At 41.7% G+C, this 24,362-nt stretch overlaps 1 protein-coding gene across 1 annotated transcript in view; it reads left to right on the plus strand.

Moving 5' to 3' along the window:
• The first annotated feature begins 1,701 nt into the window (after positions 1 to 1,701).
• Positions 1,702 to 24,362, plus strand: part of EDAR (ectodysplasin A receptor) — a 119,508-nt gene continuing 96,847 nt past the window's right edge. Inside the window, exon 1 of the mRNA XM_043998602.1 lies at positions 1,702 to 1,834. The gene's annotated coding sequence lies outside the window, so the exon portion shown is untranslated. The remainder of the gene's footprint in view (positions 1,835 to 24,362) is intronic.

Raw genomic sequence — 24,362 nt, forward strand, 5'->3', positions numbered from 1 at the left:
TTCTTCTCTTACAATGTGACTAATGTGGAAATATGATTAACATGATTGTAATGCATAACCTATATCATATTGTTACTGTCTTCGGGAGGGGGGAGGGAAGGGAGGGTGGGAGAAAAATTTGGAACTCAAAAAAATATCTTTACATGTAATTGGAAAAAAATTAAAATCAAATCAAATTAAATTTTTTTAAGAGAGAAAAAAAGGGGGCAGCTAGGTGGCACAATGGATAAAGCACCGGCCCTGAATTCAGGAGGACCTGAGTTCAAATCTGGCCTCAGACACTTGACAGTCACTAGCTGTGTGACCTTGGGCAAGTCACTTAACCCCCATTGCCCTGCAAAAAAAGAGCTGGAGAAGCTAAGAAAACTTTGCCAAGAAAATTCCAAATGGGGTCATGAAGAGCCAGACATAATTTAAAAATATAGGGGTGGCTAGGTGGTACAGTGGATAAAGCACCCGCCCTGAAGTCAGGAGTACCTGAGTTCAAATCCGGCCTCTGACACTTAACACTTACTAGCTGTGTGACCCTGGGCAAGTCACTTAACCCCAACTGCCTCACTAAAAAAAAAAATATATATATATATATAGTCTACTTGCCTGCCTTTTGGTAGATGTAGATATAATTTACCTGAAAATCTATACCTTCTATTTATCTCCAGATATAGGTATTATCTTTCTATCTAAAGAAATATATCCTCTATCTACCTATCTATAGGTATAGATACCATCTGACTATCTAAAGATATATCATCTATCTATAGATATCTGTCTAGCTAAAGATATAATCGCATCTACCTATCCTATCAACTATATTAATCTGTCTGTCTACCTACCTATCTATCTATCTATCAAGTAACTAATTAATCTATCTGAAACTGAGACCGAGAGAAGTAGAATTTCCCAAGGTCACTTCAATAGAAAGCCAAAGACCAGATCTTCTGCCTCTGCTTGGGGTCCAACACCATGAAAGGCTCAGTCTTTGAAAACTTGTTTGAGTCTGAGGTTATAAGGGATGGGGTGGGGGGTCTCCCGCAGTCTCAGCAGTTACAGCCTCCTGCTGACTCAAAAGCCTGAGGTGAAGTGTAGTAAGTGAAGAGATGGGAAAACAAGCACACACGTGTCTGGAAGCTAAATGAATCCAGCAGCACCCTCGCCTGTGGGTGTCTCGGTGGTGGGTCCCTTCAGTAAATGAGGTTTTGAGTAATGATGCTTTAAAGTTGATTCGCCTTTTGAGCACTCTGATCCCCAGAGGCCTTGATTGCTGTTCCCAATAGAAGAAAGGACACCCCCGCCCAGCAAAAAAGGAGTCTGGCATTTTTAGCTAAGGGGCAGCTTCTTAGAGAGGGCAGGAAATCCAGCGGCCCTGGACGTGTTAGAGGCAAACGGGAGAAGCAGAGGGTAGTGAACTTGCAAAGGGGCCGGGAGAGAAAGGTCTCTGCTTCTTTTCCATTGCTGGGAAAGACCTCTAGGTGGTGCAGGTGAGTTTGCCGTGAAGGAAAGCCCCTCGCTCACGCACGACTCTTTCAAACTCTCCCACAGGACAGTAGGCAGTGAAGGGAAGAGTTCCCGGGAAATCTTTTGAAACTACCAAGAGCACCAGCGCTGAGCTGACCCCAGAGGCGGTGGTGCGCTGTGCCTCTGATCCCTGGGGGCGCGGAGGGACCCTGAAGAGGGTGACAGTGTGGCGATCGGCTCCAGGAGGTGGGCGTTTGTAACTTGGGACGGCCAGAACCCGGTACCCTAAGAGACACGGGACCTTTGCCGGCGCTCTCCTTGCAGCCTGACCGACCTGCCTGCTGCGGGACGCTTGCTTGGGACCTGCCGTCAGCGCCAGGTAAGCGTGGGTCTTTGCTTGGGCTGTAGTTTGCTCCAAATCCTCTTCCAGGGAGAGACGGGACTGTGTGTCGGAGGAAAGAAGCAGCCCCCACTGCACATTTTTTAAATGCATCTCATTTTTGCGTTGTGTTTGAACAAGCTGTACCTAGCACTGTGCGTCCGCTCCGGGCTTTAAGATCCAAAGATCCCGCCTTTGTTTGGGGGGAAACCCCAAAAACCCAAATTCCTACCTCTGTTGCAGGTTTAAAGGGTAAGCCGAACTTTGCATGTGCTTAACTGGCTTCAAGCACTTTGGTTACTAAAAACAAAGGGTGCCTCGAGAGAGAGCCCCCAGAAAGTGTACCCTCCAGGATTTAGGAAGAAGCTGGCTCCTTCTGAGAGGGAGTTGTTGGGACAACTGGTCTGTTCTTTTCTCTCTTAGGTTACTAGTCTCTCCTAGGTGAGGTTCTGAAGAAAGCTAACAAGAGAGATGTTACCAGTATCCTCTAAAGTGGTAGGGTGGTGGGGGTAGTAGTGGTAGTAGTCGTAATGGTAGTGGTGACGGTGGTAGTAGCAGTAGTAATGGTGGTGTTGGTAGTAATATTAGTGTCAGTAGTAATGGTGGTGGTGGTGGTAGTAATATTAGTAGGTAGCATTTATATAGTGCTTTAAAGTTTGCAAAGCACTTTGCATAAGTTATCACACTTGATAAGAAGGGAATGCACTGGGTACCTTAGAGAACCTAATTGTGAATCATGGTTCTGCTCCTTATTACTATCCATGTCTCATTAAACAAATCACTTCACATCTTTGTGCTTCCTAAGTAAAATGATGAGGTCAGACTATTTGACCTGGAGGTCATCTTCCAGTTCTAAATCTATGATTCTGTGAAACATAGCTTTGCTCATCAGCTCCGATGCTTATTTACCTGTGTGAACTTGAGAGAGTCACTTCCCTGTATTTTGGTTTCCTTGTGTGTAAAATGTTTGGTCTTCAACTGAGGGTACAACTAAATTTTCTAAGGTATCTTGTAGCTCTAAAAGTCTGGTAACCCTGTGTTTCTATCTAGCTGGTTCTAGATGTGAGAACCAGTTTTGAGCAAAGACTTGATATTTCATTTCTGGGGCAGAGGGCTAGAACCTCAGAACACACCAGCTCATGTCCCATGATGAAAAGCCAGATTCGAACTCAGAGGGACAGAGGTATTCTCTTGTTACCAAATGTCTTAAGTATTTCTCATAAGTGTTAGGTTAAGGGATCCAGCTAATAAAAATCAGGGAGACTTGAAAAGAAAATGCCTATTACGAAGAAAAGGCATCAAAATAGATGACATTTCACATTATGGAGATTCTGTGGCCTACAAAGCATTGTGTTCATTTAATGGCCAAAGTCAAATTAAAAGCAGATACAGAAATTGAAGAAGGAATGGTGGTTGAGAGACAGAGACAGAGAAAGACTGAGAGAGACAGAGAAATCAAGAAACTGGGAAAAACATGTAATGGAGTAAAGACCTGGTCAGTCAGAGAATGATGAAATAGTCTGGATTTAAGCTAGGCAGAGGAATATATTGCTGACATGAATAGTGTAGAGGACAGGAATATAGCAAAATAATAATGCAACTAGACCTCTTGCAGTCTTTCTTTGATAAGTAATCTAAGAATCAAACAAATGGTAGCAAATCTAAAATGTGAAAAAGGTAGTGAGTTTTAGGGAGTAGGAAGAAACTAATTAAAATGATTAAGGTCAGGAATATTTAGTTTGGGTTTCTTGCTTGTCATTGTCTAAGAATGCCAAATCATAACAACTTGAGCACTTGAATATACAATTTACTAAATCCAGCAGAAGGAGAAATTGTCACCAAGTGTGGAAAATCACAGCTTGTCACGATTCTCAAAAGTGTTTACACTCCTTTCCAGTGATGAGGCAGTGAGAAATTTTGAGAACTTTGGCAACAATCTGTTTTACTTCCTAGAGGGCACACCATCTTGCTCTTCACACACCTCTGCCCTCACCACGGGCTCCTTTAAGCTTGCCCTGTAGAGAACACTCTTTGGCAACAGCACATCTGGGGAAACCCACCACTGACTCACCCTCATAGTTCTTTAGGAATACTAGTTATCTAAACTTTGTAAAGAGGTGGGGGTGGGCAAGGTTTCAATCTATAGATAAAAGTCAAGTACCTTTGTCATTTTCCTAGAAGTCAACATTTGCAAAGCCTGAGTACCAGACTTAGTTTGTCCTTCCAGGCCACCAGAATTTTGTGTGCTTCTGTGCCCAGGCCCATTTCATAAATGGCATAGCTAAGACTCACTGATGGCCCAAGGATGACCAAATTGCCCATAGGCCATCAGTGAGCCTTGTAGCAAAATGTTTTGCTGTCCTTCTGGTCAAAGGGCTTATTGATGAAGGAAGAGACCATAGACAGGTACCTTCTTGAATGAGCAAATGGAACCTTGGTCACCTGACTCCCAGCCCCAGGTCCAGGTAAGTCCTGTGGTTAACAAAGAATGGAATTTGTGCTAAGGAAAATGCACAGGCTCATAACTTCAAAGAGTCAACCAAATCTGAAATTCAAACACTGCAGACGTAAACATGATTGATTTTTGGAACCCAGCCCCACTGCTAAGTGGCTCATTCACCTCCCATTCTGTTTCCTTGCTGTTCTCTTCCTGACTTCAAGGAACATATCTTGCACACCACCTTGGGCCCTTTTCTGTTCCAATATCACAAAGGGTACCTATCCCATTCTCTATTTTGGCAGATATTGCATGATCTTTATGAGTGATTCCACCACCTCCAATATCATCTTAATTTATATGTAATGAATGTATTTCATTAGACTAATAAGTGTATGGGAGATCACACCTCATTTCCAATTTTAAGTAAGAAGTTCAGTGTTAGATATCCTCTCCAGATGCTTATCCTCAGTCCAGTTTATACCTCTCCCTACTAAGTGTTTCTTTAAAAGAATCAACTGTGGGAAAATAGAATGTGACACAAGCTGCCTTGAGGGCCGGAAGGTTTTGGGTTGTTTTTTTTTTCAGTGAGGCAATTGGGTTTAAGTGACTTGCCCAAGGTCACACAGCTAGCAAGTGTTAAGTGTCTGAGGCCGGATTTGAACTCAGGTACTCCTGACTTCAGGGCCAGTGCTTTATCCACTATGCCACCTAGCTTCCCTGAGAGCTGGAAGGTTTTAACTATTCCTTTGTTGGACTAGATGATTACTGAGGTCCCTTCTGATGCTCCTAGTAGATTGAATGGAACCTCAGAGGAGAAGGTACAAGCCTCTGGAAGAATGGTAGGTTTTTAATCCTTGTGAGCCATCTTGATGAAAGGTCCAATAAGAGAGAAGATTGAAGCTAACAAATAAAATCAGGTTCTTAGATGACTTGTGGGCTGTGGTCCAAGCAACCCCTGTCTTTTGTTAGCAAAAAAATGACTAAGAATTGACCTTTTTTTTCTTTCCCCTCATCATTGTTGCTCTCTGGGGTCTCAAAACATTGCCAAAGATTGGTTAAGCCCATCCAGGAACATTGTGTGAAAATGCGTCTGACTGGGCTCTCAGGGTTGAAGTAGAGTCAGTCCCTTGCTCTTTCCAATGATGCAGCTGAGAGTGGGTACTGGACCACCAAGGTCCCTAGAGTAAACAAATAACAGATTCCAGCTGGCAACTGTGTACCTCTTGGGCTTTTGCAGTCCCGTTTGGAGACATTTAACATTTCTCAACAGTCACATGGCTGAGGATGCAGAATCTTCTTCTTGGCTTCAGAGAGGCACAGCTGCCTCAGTATTATCAGAGCCTCAGGCCATCGCCATCTATTGCAGCAGCTACTGCCTGCCTGCCTGCCTACCTACTTGCTTGCTTCGCTCTTCTGATACCTCCTAGTTTTATATGGAAATTTGCATATGTTGCTAACCAGGAATGCCTTTGTTCTCCATTTCCTACTGTAAAGAATTAATTGTTATTTGAGGGTTTTATGACCCCATCTTTTGGCTAGAATTTTTTTTAAATAACAATTAATTCTTTACACTACAAATCAAATTACTCCAGAATAGGTAACAATGATAAAGATCCCTACAGAGGGTGTTGCATTTGTAGAGAGATACCACAGCCATGATAGACATCCAGCATTTCATCAACAATTCACTTTACAAGCTAATAAATCCCATCTCTGCCTTGCAGATTGTTGTTATTTTTCCCAGGGAGTCAGTGATGAAATCAGCTATAACTGTAATACCAACAATAACAAAACTACCACGACTAAAAACAATCAAAGCTTTGAAATCCATGTGGTGGTTCTAAGATTTCTTGCATATATGTTTACATTTGGTACTATGAACATGACAATATGCCACCAAATATGCAATGCTAAAAAAAACTCAAATGTGTAAATTCTTGGAAGATCAAAGGATCATAGATTTAGAGCAAGAAGAATTCATCAGTCCAAACCTCCCATTTTACAGATGAGGAAACTGAGGTGCAGAGAGATGAAATTCCTAAACTCAGTTCACACAGGCAGTTAAAGGACAGAATTCAAATCCTGGTCTTCTCACTCCAAATCCCGTGTTCTTTATACCGGAAATGCAATCCTGCTCTCCTCTCCCCAATAGTAACAACCAATCTAACTGAAAAATGACAGCATAGTGTTAATAATTTTTAAAAATAAGCATCATGCCCTCTTCTCGAGAAACACAGAAAGCCTAAACAGAGGTTCCCAAACATCAACTGGAAAATGGCATAAATAAATATGAGACCATTCGTTACCAAATCTTGTAAAACCTCCAGCAGTCTCTTAGGTAAGTATTGCTTAATTGCATTAAGGACAAGGGAGAAAAGAAAGACTCATCCAAAAAAAAAAAAAAACTTCAACAGACTTTCTTTGAAAAGGCCATAGATTCAAACCCCATCTTCACTGCTTAACTACCCGTGTGACCCTGGGGCAAGATGTTTAATGTCCCTAAACCTCAATTTCCTCATCTGTGAAATGAGGGGGTTGGATCCTTCTCAGAGGTCTTCGAACAGAGGCAGAACTAGCATTCATCACCAGCGAGGTCCCTTCCAGCTCTGAAACTCTGAGTTTCTTTATCTCGATGGTTTCTAAGGTTCCTACAGACTTTAAATCTGGGATGCAATAATTCTCTGTTGCTTAGGGATGATCGTGGATTCTCGAAATTATGATAGTGGTCCCCTAGCCCTGGTAGAGCCCGACAGATGGAAGGGCCTTGACCAGGGGTCCAGCCACACCTCTGTTAGCTGAGGACCAGCCAAGCCAAGTTCAGAGAGGTTCCTTAAGAGAAAGATGGCTGGGGCAGCTAGGTGGCACAGTGGATAGAGCACCGACCCTGGAGTCAGGAGTACCTGAGTTCAAATCCAGCCTCAGACACTTGACACTTACTAGCTGTGTGACCCTGAGCAAGTCACTTAACCCCAATTGCCTCACTAAAAAAAAAAAAGAGAAAGATGGCCACCAGGTGATGAATCCAGTTGGGGGAGGACCATAGAGTACTATTTTTAAGATGTTATTTGTAAACCTCGAATTGAAACTTATTGACACAATTTTAAGTCTATTTTCTTTTTTCTTTCCTTTTTTTTGGGGGGGGGGTTGGGCAATGAGGGTTAAGTGACTTGCCCAGGGTCACACAGTTAGTAAGTGTCAAGTGTCTGAGGCTGGATTTGAACTCAGGTACTCCTGAATCCAGGGCCAGTGCTCTATTCACTGCACCACCTAGCTTCCCCCTTAAGTCTATTTTCAAAATAAAGATGGCTTCAGACCTAGCCCGGTGCCTGACATGTAGCAGGTTTAATAAATGCTCGCTAAATTGGATTCTGAGTCAACAGAATAATGTGCACAAAAGAAAAACAGTTCACAAGAGCGAATGCCGCTGGGGAGGGGGCAAAGCATTTATATGGGGTATACTACATGTTAGACTGTGCTAGACACTTTATCTTATTTGATCCTTGTGTCGACCTTGGGAGAGAGGTGCTACTCTTGTTCCCATTTTTGATTTAAGGAAACTGAAGCAAGCAGAGATTAACTGTTTTGCCCGAGGTCACACAGCTACTAAGGGACTGTGGTCAGATTTGAACTCATGTCTTCCTGACTAGAGGCCCAATGCTTTATTCACTGTACCAGCCACTGCCTCTTATAGCACTGGGCACAGGCTTGGCATGCTATTCATTTCCGCTTGATTAACAGCTCAACTGTTGAAAGCTGAAGAAGAGAGGAAAAGTCAGCATCAGAAGCATCACCTTTTTCCCAGTTGGGAGGAAGCTGTATTTTGATGAGCAGAGAAACACGTTTCCCTAAATGTTTTTAAAAGCCTCCTTTACTGGGCGTGCCATCATGGAACTAATTTAGAGATCAATTTCGCACCCAATTTGGCATGCCAACCTGTTGTTCTCAATTGCGGTAGGCATTTTACAGAGTTAACAGAGATTCTTTCTCTGTTTTGGCTTGGCTCCTCTGGGCACACACTCCTATTAGGATCTGCAGACAACCTGTAGAAAGAGGTGGGTGCTCTCTGGAGACCATGAAGACAAATGACTGTGTCTTGTTATTGGAAAGGTGCGTAAATAGGTCATCAGAGGAGAGTTAGACTTTGGATTCATTGATCCAAAGTCCATGATAGTGCTACTAACATCATAAAGGATGACTAGTCATGTTTACAGGGGTTTTAAAGGTTTGGGAATATAATGTGAATATCTCCTGGGATAACCTGTTTTAGGTACGTAGATTGGTAAAATTCATACTTTACTGCTTGCATTGAGCTTCTGTGTCCATGCATAATATTAACTTTGGTTTTCAATTCTTAAAAAAAAATAGAAAGGCATGAGCTTTTTAAAGGCACCTCGGAGGGCTCTTAAAGCATTTTTTCCTTAAGATTTAGTCCTTAATATTGTTTTGGGTTGCACTTGTAACAGCCACTGCTAATACTTCCTGACCATAATGAAAAAAATAAATCAGAAAGGACACAATGGGGCTATAGTTCTTTAGACGCTCCATATTCTACAGAACTGAAGCGTTTCTTCAAGAGGGATGGCCAATAGGATCTGGCAATAACAGCTTTCCTAAGAGTCGAGTTTTAATGAGAGCAAATCATCTCTGCACTATTAGACTTGCAAGAATGTGGTTTCCTCCTGAAGGGACTCTTTACATATTTAATAAAAATCACAAAGTTAAATGAAGTAGAAATCCATCATAACACAGCTCCTTGGTCCAAACAATCAATCAATAAGCATTTGTTAAGCCTAATATGTGCCAGGCCCTGTGATGGTGCTCAGACATGCAGTAATGAGACAGTCCCTTCCCCTTCCCTGCGCACCAAGAAAGCACATTGAAACTATACAGAACTATAGAAATATGAGCCCTGTGCAGAATTTGGGGGGAGAAGGCACCAGGAACTGAGGGTGGGGGGACAGATCAGGGGAGAATGCACATGGGAGAAAGTATTTGAGCTGAGTCCTGAAGGAAATTGGAGATTCTAAGAGGGAGGTGAGGTGGAAGTGCATTCTAGGCACAGGGTGTTGTGTAAAGAGGACCAGCAAGAAGGTGGTTTGGGTTGGACCACAGAGTGTGGGAAAGGTAGGGAGGTGAATTACCCTTATTTTACAATTGAGAAAACTGAAGCAAACGGAAGTTAAGTGACTTGCCCAGGGTCACACATTGCTAGTGTCTGAGGCCTCATTTGAACTCTGGGCTTCCTGACTGGGAGGCTCAGCATTGTCACATACAGATTTGGAGAGGTACATTGGGAACAGGTTGTGAAGACTTTAGAAGCTAAACAGAAAAGCTGACATTTGATCCTAGAAGAAAAAGGGAGCTAAGCAGTTTACTGAGTAAGGGAGTGATAGGACCAGACCTATTCTTTAGAAAAGCTATAAAAATGTAAATGAAGCAAGGATCAAATAACATCTTCTGAAATAGAAATAAAAGTCTGATTTTTGTTGTTGAGTTGTTTTCAGTTATGTCCTACCCCATTTGGGGTTTTCTTGGCAAAGATACCGAAGTGATTTGCTATTTCCTTCTCTGGTTCTTTTTGGTTTTTTGTTTGGTTGGTGTGTTGGTTTTTTGCGGGGCAACGAAGGTTAAGTGACTTGCCCAGGGTCACATAGCTAGTAAGTGTCAAGTGTCTGAGGCTGGATTTGAACTCAGGTCCTTACTGTGCCACCCAGCTGCCCCTAAAGTTTAGTAGAAGAGGAACATAAAAAGGCAGCTGTAGCCTCATAGATAGAAAGGTGGCCCTTTAGTCAGGAAGGCCGGGGTTCAAGTCCTACCTCTGACACAGAATGATTGTGTGTTACTCTGGGCAAATAAATCCCTTAGTCTCTTAGTGTTCTAAGCCAGTAACGCCAAACTGAAATAGAAAGTGGAGGGCCACAGATTGTGAAAACTGGATATTAGCATTATCTCCAGCATTTTTGTTTATTTTGTTAATTATTTCTCAATTATGTTTTAATCTGATTTGGGCCACACCCAGGAGTGATGCAGGCAGGATTTTTGAGCCCTCTTCTCTAGGCAACACCTTCAGGTTCCAGTTGCAGAGAGGTGCTTTCCTGAACTAGTAGGCGTTTAAGAGTTCTCAATTCATTGAAATAAATCATAAATTCACTCCCTGTCCCCCATAATGAAACTAACCTGAAGCGTAGTTTTGTTGCTAGTCTTTTCCTGCTCTGATTAATGCTCCATCTGTGGTCATTTGAAAGAGAAAAGCTCTCCTCAACACTAATATCATTACATATTTCCCAATTATTTCATTCTCCTTTTGTATCCTTCTCCAAGGGATCGCTGAGTAAGCACATCTTACATCTTCATTTGCTAGGGAAACTGAGACAAAGGAAAGGTTCAGTGTGTTACCCAAGGTGACATAATTTCCTTTCTATAAAATAAGAAAGAAAATAGCAAATAACTGAGCCTTAAACGGAATTTAGTATCTTGGATCATTTGTCATCTCTGAAAATGAGGAGCGAAGCCAAACTTTCTCCTCCATTAGTGCCAATGGGCTTTCAAGCTAGAGGTTCCACATGAAAATCATTATCCAAACAGACCACACACATCTATCCGACTCTATTCATTTGATGTGAGTGTGTATAAAGCAGCAGAGCTGGAGAAGGCTACACTGATGATTATCATAGTTGTTGCTTTTGAAGGCAAATATTTATTTTTGCGAAGATTGCAAAACCAAGAACAGTAGAATATGAAATCTTCTGCGTGTGTTTACATAATAAACAGTGAGGAGGCACTGGCATATTCTGTTTTCCTTTCTCCCCAAGGACTGACTGGTTCCCTCCTGCAGAAGTCAATTAAGTAAAAACAGTGGCCTGTGGAGAGGTGGGAATCACTAGGAATGGCAATCCTTCCTGTCTGTGAGAATGTCAGTGTTTGTTCTGCCATTGACGTTTTCTAGTCAAGGAAGTCAAGAGTGAGATGGTCCTGAATTTGGTAGGAATAGTTTGTTTGAAGTCTCCTTTCATTTAGTGACTTGGGGCTAGAGGAAAAAAAAAAACACACCTCCCAAGGTGGTTCCCTCATTAAATTAGTCAACAACGTTTATGGATCCATCATGGCCTGGACAATATAAAGCAATCCAGAAGGATGCAAAAACATAGCCCCTGCCCTCAAGGATTTTATAGTCAAGTGAAGGAAGAAGAACAAATCTTCTTGAGGCAAACAAGAAGATAGAAAGAACAAATGAAAATTAACATTGGCTGTAAATAAAGTGCTGAGGGGACCTTGGTCAATGGAGAGATCAGAGCTGGGTTGAGTTAGATTCTTGTTTTGCTAAATCAAATAGCAAATTTTAGGTCAAGCTCCCTTTCAGAAAGGAGGGGGATGAGGGGTGAGTATACATATCAATAACAAAATTTGGTAAATTTTCTTACTAAGGGGCTGACTTCTACAATACACAGGGCACTGGCTAGCGTCCACATTCATTAGCCTCAGCTGCAGCTGTGAGTAGAGGGAGGAATTTTGCAGGGATTGGGGAGGAGGGAGGGAAAGAGGGGACTTCTCTAACTCCTCTTTTAGAATCATCTGCAGAAGTGATAATAATTAGGAGAGCAATGGCAAAACTGTTTGGGGGGATTGGGAAAATCTGATTTTCTGAATAACAAATCACTTCCAACCTCAGAAATGTGCCTCCACTACTGAAGCCAGTAATGAGATCCCAAATGGGGCATGGCAGAGATGGTCCTGAGCAGGAGGTACTAGATAGGCATGGTAAGGTCAAGGAGACTAGTTTCTGATTGTTCACTCTGGGTACAGGAATAGACTGACCTCCCTATATTTGTTATACCATGTTCTAGCATTCTGTGAAACCTTCTTTTCAACTTGAGTATGTGGGGTTTGTGGAGGCTAACACCATCTGGAGAGAGAGGCTGTGCCCTTGAGGTGATCATGGCTCAGGTCATCAATTCATAGGCTAAGATTAGAAAGGATGGCAGAGGCATCTAGTCCAACCTCCCCTCTAAACTGTGACTTCTGTCTACAACATTCCCAATAAGAGCTCCCTTCTATAGAGAGCTCCATCTTACAGAGAACAGTTTAAAAACTCACCTTCTTTGTAATATTCCTGATACATGTGTTGTATAAGTATCATTTCCCTTTTTACAGATGAAGAAACTCATATTCAGAAAGGTTACACCATTTAACCTAGGTTGCATAGCTGGTAAGTGGCAGAACTGGGAGGGAGAGAGAGAGAGAGAGAGAGAGAGAGAGAGAGAGAGAGAGAGAGAGAGAGAGAGAGAGAGAAGTAAAGAGAGACAGCTATAGAGAACTGGCATGTCATTCTTGGAATTCTGGAGAATTGGGGCAATCTTCCAACTGGGAAGAAAAAATATCCTGGGGCAGTGGTCCTCTCAGAATGCTTGTGGCTGGATGTGTAATTGGGAAGGGCTATGAGTTGGTTCCTTTGCTATCACCCTTTTTGAGCTTCTTGGGTTCTCTCTCTCTCTCTCTCTCTCTCTCTCTCTCTCTCTCTCTCTCTCTCTCTCTCTCTCTTTCTCTCTCTCTCTCTTTCTCTCCCTCTCCCTCCCCCCCACCCCCCCAACTCCTTATCTCCATGGTTACAGCTTCCCTAAGACAGGATGAGTGCACTACCCCATTGCGGGATGATGACTACAATGGGAATCAAGTGCAGTCAAGTCAGAGTATCAGACAGGGTGTTGTCAGTGGTATTTCCTGGCTTTGGAGCTCCTGGCTCCCAGGAAAGCTTCCAGAATAACACTGACTTTATTATCCACTTCAGTGGTAAGGGGACGGTGCTGTTGAATGAGTGGCCATTTGCATCACAAGCTTAGAGTTGAGCAGTATTCAGAATCCTCTCATTTCAAATTCTGCTTTAAAGTCCTGAGTGGCTAACATTCCTCAATCAACGTTCCATAGAAACAACCATCAAAAGATGAGCAACTTGTTTGTAAAGTACCACACATTCCTTCTGATGAATAAGTATGATCCTGAAACAAATGTTAAATATATAGAGATATTTAATATACACACAGGTTTTTCTCTAGTTCTGTAAGTTGCAAAGAAGGTGCCAACCTGCGTTTATAGATGGAATTTCCTCACTTGGGAGGCCCTCAAGAAGCTTACATTCTATTTGTATCAATTTGTACATGTACAGGTTAGAAGAGATACAAAATATATATCAGGTGATGGGGGGAAAGCATTAGCAGCTGAGGGATCAGACCAGACTTTGTCTGAAAGGGGGGGCTTGAACTGAATCTTGAAGGAGGGTGAGGATTCTAAGAGGCCAAAGTAAGAAGTGTCTTCCAAGAATAGCCAGTGTAAAGGCATGGAGATGAGAAATGAGTGAAGAATAAGAAAGCCATTTTGTAGGGAATGTGAAAGGAATAGTGTATGATAAGGCTGGAAAGGGAGTACGGGTATCCCTTACACATGGCGACTTTCCCCATCTTGGTTTTGATATATCGAAGATTGACAAAAGGAACTAAATGGGAATTCAGGGGGAAGGGAGGTTGCAGAAGCCACAAATGACACAGAAAGGCCAGCAGATGACGCGGAAAAAGTTTAGAAACTCAGAACTGCATAATTAGATAGATAGATGGATGGATGAATGGATGGACGGATGCTAGATAGATAACTAGATAGATGGACAGAAAGATAGATAGATGATTGATAGACAGATGATAGATAATTGCTTAGATGGACAGAGAGAAAGAGATAGAGACAGAGAGGTAGTATAGTATAATAGCAACATATTTGATCTTTTAATACCATTATAATTTAAATTTTTTTCCTCTGGTACAAAGGGAGGGCCAAAAGATTTTACCCAGATTTTCCAGATCCAGGGGGGCATCAAATTGGAAGGGATAATTGTATGGGGCTAAGATGTGAAGAACTTTAAATGCTAAGCCTCAAAGCTTGTATTTGACCCTGCAGGCAATTGAGAACCACTAGTTTATTGACTAAGGAAATGACAGGGTCAAACTTTCACGCCTTCTTGAGATGCTAGTTGTTGTCATCACTCTCCTTCCTTCCTCCATAAATTCAGGCCCTGATGAAAAATCTTCTGTGCCTCAATCCCCAACCTTTAAACACCCTGAACTTCCAATTCTTCAACTTCCTCAACTCCAATAAAGTAGGTCTCCAATTAACCTTTGCCACAAATAGGGGTAATCCTTGTGTTGTTCACCTTCTACCCTTCATCAACACACACAGTTCAAATGAATTTGCCCCAGGCTACTGGATTTCTAGTTAAGGCTATGATTTAAAGCACTGTGTTGCAATGGGGAAAAAAAATGCTTGGAGGCAAGATGTAGATTCAAATCCCGGTTTTGACACTTACTACTTGTGTGGCCCTGGGCAAGTCACCAGCTCTGGGCCTCGTCTCTAAAATTAGTGGGTTGTATTGGGTAACCTCTAATTTTAAATGCATGATCCTGTGATCCTGCCTCTCTGCCTTTGCTGATCTCTTTGCACTCCCAACGTCTACCCACCCTTAAAAACTCATGTCTAAGTTCACCTCCATGAATCTTTCCTGATAACTCTATCCTTCCTCTGATTTCTTTTAGCATACAAGATTTGTATCATTAATTGCTGAACAGTGATTAATTACATACTATCTTATTGCCATGACCTTGACTTAGTGATAATTGGTATAGATAAAAATAAGAAAAATAGCTCTGTAACATTTGTTAATACTTATGGCATAAGTCTACAATTTTGTTTTGGTTTTTGTAACCTATGAATAAAGTTGTAGGGAGTCAAACAAAAGGTTGGCCTGAGGATTAGAATACCTGAAGCCTGTTTCAAATGAGTTATTAATCTGCATCAGTGGAAGGAGTTTCCACACTAGGAGTTCCCTACTCCCTGCCTCAGTTTCTCTCTGAGCAGATAAAATGGGATTAAAACTACTTCTCTCATGAGAAAACCCTAAAAATTCTTTTGTAGCTTTCTCAGGGAGAAGGAGAAAGAGGATGGTGCAAACTGTAGCCGCAACAACCATATATACCAGAAATTCCCAGGTTTGAGAAAATCCAGTGAAAAAGAGTCTAATTTGTCATCAGGCTTTTGCAAAAGGAATGCCCTTTGTCAGATCATGAGGCTTGATTTTTTGGTTTGGAAAATATGGTTGCCATAGAGACAGTCTGTTATCCTGGATTCTCTTCCCAGTGGCTTAAATTGAAGGAATTTTCTGAACTTGATTTAGGAAGGTTGCCCCACCCTGTCTGGGAGCCATTTTAAGTTGATGGATTTTCCTCTTCCAGGACCACTTGGTCTCAGTTTCTCCTTGTGCAAAATGAGGCTAGAACTGCCTTTCTGATAAAAAAAAAAAAGTGCTAAGGATTATTCAATCTTATCAGTGTAGCAAAATGCTAATAGAATTCAAAAGTACTTGTGCTGCTGTTGTGTTTGATGAGAAAACAGACATGGAGTACCAATTTTTTCTCCCAGAAAAAAAAAAAAAACTGTTCCCATGGAACCTCCTGGAATATGTAGCTATTTAGTGGCTGTCAGTCACAGAGAGGCATTGGCCCAGGTAACCTGGCTCTTTGTGGAGAAGTAAGAAGGCCTTAGGACCTATAATGTTATAATGTAATTATATCTCTGCTGAATCCATTCATAACATCTTCTGAATAGAGGCTGCCAAATGCAGCGATATCACATTTCCACCTTTAACAAATGCAAGCTACATGTTCTTGTTTCAATAAAATATTCATTGCCCTTGGCATAGATGGAGGGGTTTTGCTGAGTTTGAACAGGGCCTGGGAGTTGAAAGTTATTCCCCATTTTAAAGGTGGTCAGGTGACTTGTGGGTAGCCTTGAGCCAGCTCCTTAGGGGCAGGCAGCTTCCTGATATTGAGGACAAGCTGATGCCTTCATGTACTGCTGGACTGAAAGGCCAGGACCAGAAGGTGCATGGAACATTGCCCAGCAGCTTAAGTCCCTTCATTCATATGCTCATATTCCCTCTCTTTCCGTCTTCCCCTAAGGGCAATAGCTAATGAATGAGTCAGGACTTGCTTGAAAGACCTGGGCTCAAATCCAACCTCAGGTACTTGCTATCTGTTTGACTCTAAGGAAGTCAGTTAACCTTTCTGAGCCTTAATTTCTTCTTCTGTCAAATGGGAACAATCATAGCATCTACTTGCTTGGGGGATCTTCTATGTAAACACATCTTAAAATGCTACATAAATGTAAGCAATTATTCCAGAGCTCTTTGCTCTGATTCTTATAAAATTATAATCAAAGCATTCAGTAGATCCAAATTTAATTTTAAATTGAATAGAGCAGGGAAACTGCATCTGAGATGAACAATATCTAGACATCTTCTAGCCCATTACTCAACAGGTAGTTATAAGTATCTACAGTTTAATTCGATTAAGCATACATTTATTTAGGATCTACTATAGGTAAGGCATTTTGCTAGGTTCTGGGGATACAATGATTAAAAAATAAGAAGTCTGTGCCCTGAAGAAGCTTACATTCTATTGGGCAATGTGTAAATAGATAAGTAAATACAAGTTCATTGAAGACTGGGAGGAATATTAAAGAGCATGGGGAGATCAGGAAAGGCTTTGTATAGACTGTGGCACCTGAAGGAAACTAGGGAGTCTTGGAGTCTGTTCCAAGCACAGAGACAAGAGAGAAATGCCAAGACTGGGAAACAGCTCTGCCACTTTGACTGGAATGCAGCACACAAGATGGGAAGTAAGAAGAAATGTCTGCAATGCTACACAGGGACAACTTTTTTTTCCCTTTTTAACCAGACCTGTGATTTCATTGGTATAGGAAACTACTTTACCATAGAAGATGGTGACTTGTTGCTGTTCGGTTGTGTCCAACTCTTCATGATCCCACATGGGGTTTTCTTGGCAAATATACTGGAATGGTTTACTATTTCCTTTTCCACTCATTTTACAGATGAGGAAACTGAGGCAAACAGGGTTAAGTAACTTGCCCAGGGTTATGCAGCTATAAGGTGTCTGAGGCCAGATTTGAACTCAGATCTTCCTCACTCCAGGCCTGGTGCTCTATCCACTGGACCACCTAGATGCCCTAATCATGCACCTACTCAGAGTTGTCAAGGGCATGAGAGGTTAGGTGATTCACCCAGGGTCATATAACCAGTTTGTGTCTGAGGCTAAACATAAACCCCATGCTTCCTAACATAAAGGCCAATTTATACATCACACCATATTGCCTCTCAGAGTAAGGCAGATTATGGAGGCTTTTAATAGTGGGATGAATCATTGTGTATTTTATCTTAGAAAAAATAAGAAGCCACTGAGAAATTTTGTCACTCTACTAAAATTCAAGTAGTCATCATTTTTAAAATTATATGGAAAGACAGAGACGAGAGAGAGAGAGAGAGAGAGAGAGAGAGAGAGAGAGAGAGAGAGAGAGAGAGAGAGAGAGAGGAAATGCATAGCTTGCTTAATGGCCAGACCTAGGTCTTTGGAATATCATTTTAGCAGTTAAGTGGAGGACAGATTGGAGGAGAGAGAAACCGGCAGCTAGGAGTCTAGTTAGGAAATTATTATTCAAATGGGTGATGATGAGTGTCTGAATTACAGTGGTGGCCCAGTACATGAGACAAAGGGACAAAATTGAAACCGTAATATTTAGCCCAGTACTATCCTAGTTAAAATCACAACTGATCAGAGTTCTGAATTCTTTCAAAGTTTTTATTTTGTCTCCTTTCCATTAGTTTCACCTGACTTTATAGTCTCTCATCCTCCCTGTGCCAAGGAACTTATACCCTAGCTAGATGCTTTTCCCTGCAGCCCTTGCATCTAGTTTTGAGTCCCAAGGCCAGAAATTTCCTCCCTTGACATGTCCAGTCAACAATCTATCTCTTAAGAAGGGCCTCCAACCTTTCCTTTTTCAACAGATGGTGTTCCCTTCAAAGTAAGGGGAGTTTAGGGGATAGCTAAGGACCTGAGTTCAAATCTAACCTCAGACACTTGACACTTACTAGCTGGGTGACCTTGGGCAAGTCACTTAACCCTCATTGCCCAGAAAGAAAAAAAAAGATCACCAAAGTAAGGGGAGTTTGTCACATGAAAGAAATGCCCAGTTAAAGTTGGAAAGCATGGAAGTGAAGGGTGATCCTGGAAGAAGAGAGACTGGAGTACAAGGAGATGTACTCAAATTTCCATAGCTTAGACCATGGGTGAACTCATTGCAGAGCCAGGAAGCTTGTGATTAAACTGGGGCAACAAAAGAGACTTGGGCAGAAAGAGAGCCAAAGTAAGCATCGTTTAGGGAGGACCTCTCTGCTGAAATCTTTTCTTGTTCCATCCCAGGGGCCCTACCTCATCCATGCAGATAGGCTAGACCCCCCAAGCTGGAGAACAGAATAATATTAATTTAGTAAACATTTATTGTGTGATTTTCTTAGGTGTTAGGAAAGGTAAGAATATCTGATAAGGCACTGGCCTCTGGTAGCTATATGTCTTAGAATAGTGTCTAAGGACCACCAAAATTATGTTGATTCCTGCTGTGTAGCCTGTTTGTGTTTGAACAAGTTTATATTTCTATTACGGCCCTTCAAGGAAGTTAGCATGGCATATAGAGTGCTGGATTTAGCATCAGGAAGACAGGTTCAAATCCTGCCTCAGACAATTACTAGCTGTGTGACCTGTGTGTCACAAATCAATCAATCAATATTTATTAAGCATCTGCTATGGGCCAGGAAGAATGCTGGTAGATATTAGGGATACAAATATGATGAATAAAACAATCCCTGCTTACAAGTCACTTAAGTTCATCATGCCTCAGTTTTCTCATCTGTAAAACTGGGGGAAGTGGACTTATTGGCGTCTAAGATCCCTTCCAGTTCTAAAGCAATGATTTTATAATCTGGAGGAAGACATTGGTTGAGTCATCTTTGACCTATCCAATTTTTGTAAATTTGTAAATTTAGGGAATTTAGGGAAAGATCCAGACAAGAGTACTGTTTGGAGGAAAGATGCACACAGATAAACTCATCAATCCAATGAAATATTGAAAAAGTATTTAGATGAGTAATGTATATCTTTTTTTTTTTTTGATAAGTCATTGGATAGAGTGATTCCTTCAGAGAAAGTGTGCTTGATGTTACTAAAAGGAGTGGCTTTTTAAATAGACTAGCTCATGTCTCTTGCCAACTGTGACCATGGAGAAAATCACTTAATCTCTTTGAGCCTTAGGCAGCTTTTAGGCTTAGCTATTGTGGGAGGGAAGAAGGAAAGAAATGGGCATTTTTAAGGGGGAACCATCTCTTGAGGCTTAATTGATGGGGACAGGACAGCTAGGTGGCACAGTGGATGGAGGGGGACACAGTGGAGGGCCCTGGATTTGCATTCAAATCCAGCCTCAGATCCTTACTAGCTATGTGACCTGGGCAAGTCATTTAACTTCTGTTTGCCTGAGTTTCCTCAACTGTAAAGTGGGGGTAATAATAGCACCTACCCCTCAGGGTTGCTGTGAGGATTAAATGTAATTGTAAAGTGCTTAGCACAGTGCCTGGCACATAGAAAATGCTATATAAACAGTTGTTATAATTAAGTACCTACTATGTGCCAGGAACTGTCTAAAGTGCTTTACGAATATTATGTCTTTTGATCCTTGTAACAACCCTAGAAGGTTGGTGCAATTATTTCCCTCATTTTACAGTCAAAGAAGTTGAGGCCTTGGGTCACACAGCTAAGAAGTGTTTGAGGCTGGATTTGAACTGAGGTCTTCCTGACTTCACTATGCCACCTATCTGCCCCTTTCTCTATGGATTAAGCCTCAAGAGAGACAGTTCCCACACTGTTGAAATCATAGATCTTTGATGTAATATCATAAATATTTTTATACATAATATAATATTAAGTTACAATAATAACCATCCTTCCAAATTCAACCAGGAATGGCTGGCCCAGTTGAAATCTGCCCAGTTGAAATCTGCCCAGTTCTGGAGCTTTGTGTTTTATGTTGGAGTTGTTCATTCATATTAGAGCAAACAGAGTCTGCTTTGTGGGTTAATAAAAGACACACCCAATTGTGGGTTATTGCTCACAGAACCAGCTCCTTTAAATCTTGTGGATGGTCTAATTGTCTACATAGTATTAGACCGGTGGAGTCTTGCCGGGCTCAATCCTTAATCTGTTGCTGGTCTTGATTTATGGGTATTTGGTGATTGGGTTTTTTCCCCCTCCTTATAATTGCAGAGTCCCTGGTGATGTATAGCTTTATAATTCTATCAAAGAACCTTGGCACCATCAGCCAGTCCAACCTCCAAGCTGAGCTGACTCTCCTTTCCTATTGCACTAAACATCTCTGAAGCTGCAACAACTCAGCTTACAAAGTAGACACTTGAGCCCTTCATTTCAAATGGAATTTCTCTTCCTTATGCACCCCTGGTGAGCATGCTTGCAGTTTAATAGGGTCTTCTTGGAAGCCATTCAAATTGTATCTGTTCAGGTTTACATAATCTGCTTCCCTCCGCCCCATTTGTGGATTATTTCTCCGCTTGGGTTCATTTAAGCAGATCCGCAGCTGTGCTGACAAATTCATTGATGCTTTCCTGCTTCCAGAACTGATTTCCATGATTCTTTTTTATGGCGTTTCTAATATACTGTTTCCATATTGCAACAGCCCTAGAGTTAGGCAGCATCTTTTTTGATTCTCATTTCTCTAGCATGCTTCTCCTCTGACCAACCTCCACTGCCCCTCAGGTCTGACCAAAGCTAGTTATTTGATTTTAATTGTACAAATTAATATTTTAATCACTATGAAATGTTCCCCTTCTCATGCCTATCAACCTCCATGTTTATTAACATCACATTTGTATTCCATAAACATTAAGATCCCTCAGAGCTTTGCTCTTTAGAAATTCAATTTGGAGTTGAATCTTTAAAAAAAGAAAAAAAGTCTTATAAGGGCTACTCGACTCACGACTACTGCCAAGTCCAATCTTTCTGTGATTTTTAATTAGCTCTTTTGTATATAATTAGATTTAATGGGAAATGTGGCCACCTAATAACATTGTGATTACTGAGTATCACAGAAAAGTAAGTGGGTGCTGTAGGCCCTTGGCTTCATTTACCTTTGAACTGGGAGAGTTCATCTGCTTGCTACTTGTTGGCTCCTACACCTCTCACACTGCTGATGTGCAGTGTGAGAGGTGTAGGACCCTGAATGCACCAAGTCTCAAAGGCTGATTTCTTGCAGACTTTTGGATAGAGGCAGCTAGGTAGCACAGTAGGTAGAACCCTTGACCTGGAATCTGGAACACCTGATTCCAAATCCAGTTTCAGACATTTTCTACCTGTGTGACCCTGGACAAGAAACTTCATCTCCAACTTCCTTATTTTCCTTATCTATAAAATGGGAATAATAATAGCACCTTCCCCCAGGGTTATTGTGAGGAACAAATGAGATAATACTTGTGAAGTACTTTAGCAAACTTTAAAGTGCCATATAAATATTACCTATTATAATTAATTTTATTAAAGGTATCATGTGGTATTTGAAGATCTTAAAGGACCATGGTTTGGCATAATAGATGGACTTGGAGTCAGAGCACCTGAGGTTCAGGGCAGGCTCTGCCCTTTGTTACCTGTGAGATCTTGAGGAAATAATTTCTCCTCCTTAGGTATCTGTAAAATGGATGGGATGCATGGAGACCACATGATCCCACTGAGTCCTTCTAGCCCCAGATCCTATGGTTCCATAACAGATGCCAGTCTGGCTACTCCAACCACTCCATAGCTAACCTTTGAGATTTATTAACTGGGCTTTCAATTCAGGAACAATATGGGTAGCACTCATGTTTATCCATCCCAGGATTTTTCTCATGTAAGAAGACAGTCAAATCAATGCTCTCAAGCCATTAGTTTCGATGCCATTGTCTGCCTTGCTTTGGGGATCAGTTTCTTTCTGTAGTTTCCATTTAAAGAGGCTCATACTCCACTGTGATGGGAGAGAGATTGTACAAGGCCAATTGACACTTTCTCACGTTGCCTCTTGAATGACTTTTTTAGTTTCCCTTTCCCTCTCCACTGCAAGCCACCCATTCTCATCTTTGAAATGATCTGCCCAAGAGGAAAACTGGTAAGAAAGTTCTCTCCCTCCCTGAGTCTGGGCTATCAGTTTATATTCCATGCCTATCCCCCCACCCCCCCCACCCCCAACTCACCCCTGGAGAATTTCTCCAGTCCTTCCTCTGCCTAGGATCTTGCAGAGTTCTTTTTTTTTTTTTTCCCGATCCATCCCTCCTGCTACCCAACACTGTCTCACTCTCCAGCTCTGACCCAGATTCCTCAGGCTTAGACACCCCTGGCACTTTGCTGACTGCTGCTGAGGCTATGGGGCAGTGCCTTCTTGCCTCCCTCTGCTCCTGTACCTAACTCCACCAAATGCATTCTTCCTATGAGCCCCACTGGCTGATGGAGGATGTCATCAGGGGATGAGGTTATAAAGGTTGGGGAAGAAAATGGGTTTAAGTGGACAGCCAGTCCCTCCACCCTCTGGAACAACTAAACCTGAACATTTACCCAAATGCCCTCTGAGCTCATCTCATACGATGATAGGATCACAGATTTTAAGCTGGACAAGATCTGGTGAGCCAGCAAGTCCATCTCCCTCATTTTACAAATGAGGAAACTGAATCTGAGAGGTTAAATGATTTGCTCAGGGTCACACCACTAATAAGTATCTGAGACAGCATTTGAACCCAGGTCCTTGGAACACCAAGCCCCAGCATGCTACCCCCTGTGAGATCCAACAATTTATGTCTTTTAGATAGGGATCCTTGACAATTTTTAGTCATGAGCTCCTTTAGCCATTGGTGAAGCCTGTGGGTCCTTTCTCAACATAATGGTTTGGGTATTATAATAATTGAAGAAAATGTTAACTTTCCATTAGAGGTCAGTGAAAATAAAAAAGTTTTTTTTTTCCCAATCAAATTCACAGACTCCCTAAAACCTATCCATACTTAGACCTCAGGTTAACCCCTGTTAAAAGGAGAAAATAAATTTGAGCTCTAAGTATTTAAATGAATCCTACAAATGATCACTGATATTGTTTCTGGAACAAATGAAAGACACAGTTATTCCAAAATTCTCTGTCAGCCTTTCCAATCTCACAAAGACCTAAAGTGCTATGCATATAGTATATGTTCAATAAATAGTTGTTAAATAAGCGAATGAAAGTGAATGAATGAGAAGACCCTGTGATTCCAGTTGTATAGTCTTTAGCCTTTCATGAACACAATAAGAATGGGAAATTCTTTTTTGCACCTGAGCCAAGAGACAGGAAAGTCACCTTCAGTTGGGGACTGGACAGAAGGTGAGAAAGGGTATGGACCCTGGGTGGGGTAAGAAGGAAGGAAGAAAGGAGCTCACCCCTGAAGATGACCCAGTAGTTTCCAATTCAGTCCAATCCAACAAGCATTTATTAAGTGCCTAGTGCATGATAGTCACTGAAAATATTAAGACAAAATAAAAAATAGCTGCTGCCCTCAAGAAACTTACAGTCTCCTAGGGAGATAAAACATGTAAGTAGATAAGTATAAAGGGGCATATTTGAAAAGGGAGAGAGTGCTAACAGCAAGAGGAATCAGGGAAGGCTTCTTTTAGGAGGTGGCATATTGACTTTGATGGAAATAAGAATTCTGAGATGGAAGTTAGGTGCATGCATGGATTCCAGTCCCTGTGCAATGGCAGTGAGACTGGGGATCAATCAAATGGAAAGTTCAGAGAAGAGCCACTAGACCAGTTTGGCTAAACATGTAATTCATGTAGGGCAATAATGGTAAATAGGACCAGAAAGTTAGGCTGGATAGAGATTGCAGATGTTTTTAAATGCCAAACTGAGTAGATTGTATTGTAGAGGCAAAAGAAAGTCACTGAAGGTTATAGCAGCTGGGTAGAGCAGGGGATAGAGCATTGGGCTTGGAATCAGGTAGATTCATCTTCATGAGTTTATCTGTCCTCAGACACTAGCTGTGTGACCCTGGGTAAGGTCACTTAGCCCTATTTGCCTCAATTCCTCATCTGTAAAATGAGCTGGAAAAAGGAAATGGCAAACCACTCCAGTATCTTTGCCCCAAAAGTC

Source organism: Dromiciops gliroides, chromosome 3, assembly GCF_019393635.1.
Source record: "Dromiciops gliroides isolate mDroGli1 chromosome 3, mDroGli1.pri, whole genome shotgun sequence".
NCBI lineage: Eukaryota > Metazoa > Chordata > Mammalia > Microbiotheria > Microbiotheriidae > Dromiciops > Dromiciops gliroides.